The sequence below is a fragment of the Penaeus monodon genome, chromosome 18 (genome assembly GCF_015228065.2).
Source record: "Penaeus monodon isolate SGIC_2016 chromosome 18, NSTDA_Pmon_1, whole genome shotgun sequence".
NCBI classification, from domain to species: domain Eukaryota; kingdom Metazoa; phylum Arthropoda; class Malacostraca; order Decapoda; family Penaeidae; genus Penaeus; species Penaeus monodon.
This window is the reverse complement of record NC_051403.1, coordinates 9,395,922-9,398,421: the sequence shown is the minus strand read 5'-3', so window position 1 is coordinate 9,398,421 and position 2,500 is coordinate 9,395,922.

Sequence of the window (2,500 nt, the reverse complement as noted above, 5' to 3'; positions counted from 1 at the left end):
TCACATCGGATTCTAGTCCTAGAACCTTAAAGAAATCAAGTTGTCTTATCTACCCTGGGTGGAGGCCGACCTAGGTAGTCTACCGAGAAGAGTGTTCCACTTGACATCTTGCTAATGGGTGGAAAAGGGAGGTGGAAGCGGCGTTAACCCTGTTGGTGGATTGCATGATTACCCTGAAGAGTGTCTTGCGAAACACAGTCCAAGAAGTGATATACATGTAAGATCTTTAAAGTCACAGTGACTATATTGCGTCGATCTCAGGGAAGAAAATACGCAACATATATATGTGTATGTGTGTGTGTGTGTGTGTGTGTGTGTGTGTGTTTGTGTGTATGTATAAATATAATTATGTATATGTGTGTGTATGTGTGTATAATTATATATATCTAGAAAGATAGATAGATAAATGTATAAATGCACACGCACACATGTGTGTGTGTGTGTGTGTGTGTGTGTATATATATATATAATATATATATATATATATATATATATATGTATATATTGTAGTTTGTGTGTGTGGTGTGTGTGTGTGTGTGTGTGTGTGTGTGTGTGTGTGTGTGTGTATGTGTGTGTGTGTGTGTGTGTGTGTATGTGTGTGTGTGTGTGTGTGTGTATTATATATATATATATATTATATATATATATATATAATTATATATTATTTATAATTAAAATTTTAATATTATTAATTATGTTTATATATTATATAAATTAAAAAAAAATAAAAAAAAAAAAAAAAAAAAAAAAAAAATAAATAAAAAAACACCACAACACCACACAACACACACACACACACACCACACACACACACACACCCACACACACACCCACAATCATATATAATAATAATATATATATATAGATATATATATATATATATTAATATTATTATATATTCAATAAAAAAATAAATACAAAAAAAATATAATTTTTTGTTTTTTTTTTCTTTTTTTCTTTCTTTTATATATATATAATATAAAATTATATATATAATATATATATTATATTTTAAAAAATTAACAACAACTTAGAAAAACCCAGAAAACACCTAACCGGGGAAGGGTTTTCGCCCTTTCCCTCTCCTTTCTCATTTTGTTTATTAAAACCTTTTTCTCAATAAAATATTTCTTCTTTCCTTCTCATCTCTCTTTTTTGTTTTTTTTTTTTATAAATTAATTTTATCTCCTCTCCCCTTCCTCTCTCCTCTCCTTTTCCTTATTAATAATTTTTTATTTTTATTATTAAATAATTTTTTCCCCAAAACAAAAACCCCAACACCCCCCACCCTTTTTTTTTTTTTTTTTTTTTTTTTTTTTAATATTATTATTATATCACCACACACCACACACAACAAACAACCAAACACACACACAAAATTAATATATAATATATATATATATATATATAATATATATTTTAAAATATATAATATATAATTTTAATATATAAAATATAATATATATATATTAAATATAATATATATATAATATAATATATACACTAACATCACACACAAAAATATATGAATATACATATATGTGTCCTTTAGTAAAGGGTATGCATCCCTTTTTTCATACCCATATTGTCGTTTTTCCATGAATGTAATCACAGTAGATTTTTCCCAGGGGACCAAAACCTCGGGTTGGGCGGTTGGGTCTCTCTCATTAGCGAGGGTCAAATACTGTGAACAGGCCACGTCTCATTATACATCGGAGATAACACGCGTAACAAGAGTTCCATTTTGGAGAAGGATTATAATGATCCTTAATGTTCAGCATAAGAGAGGACACAGCTTAGAGTGCAGTAATTACAACGGCATAAAGCTGATAGGATGATGCTGGGTCCCTGCGTGAGGAATATGGATGCAAGGCTTTGGGCCGTAATGGTGATTGATGACATGCAGTCTTATGAAGGCGGACATGGAAGAAAAGTGAGAGAGACGGCGTCTGGTTGAAGTAAAAAATCAGTAGAGACATAGGAATGAAAACTTAAATGTTTTTCCACTTTAATTTACAATATTCTGTCCTAGGCTCAAAATTTCGAGACCCCCCCTTACAAATTTTTTTTTTTTTATGAAAAAAAAAACACACAACACACACACATAAACCATAATATAAAATAATATATCCACCACACCACCCCAACACACAAAAAAAGCATATTACATTGTTAGGGGAACTTTGACAAAAATGATAATCGATTAGTCTGTTGAGTTTCCCAAATGCGATTGTAAAAAGGTTTTTGATGTAACATATTTAAACTTCCTTTCGCTAATTTCCAAGCATCTTAAACAAGACACAGAAAGATAAAAGTAATCGAAACATTAGCATTTTGTGCGAAAAATGAAGTGGTGGATTTTGCAAAGTGCTCTGTAGTCATGAGTGAAAACTGGGGAAATTCGTGCAATTCCAATTGGGTTTTTTTTTCTTTTTTTTCTTTCTTTCTTTTTTCTTTCTTTTTTTTTTCTTTTTCTTTTTTTCTCCTTTCTTTCTTTCTT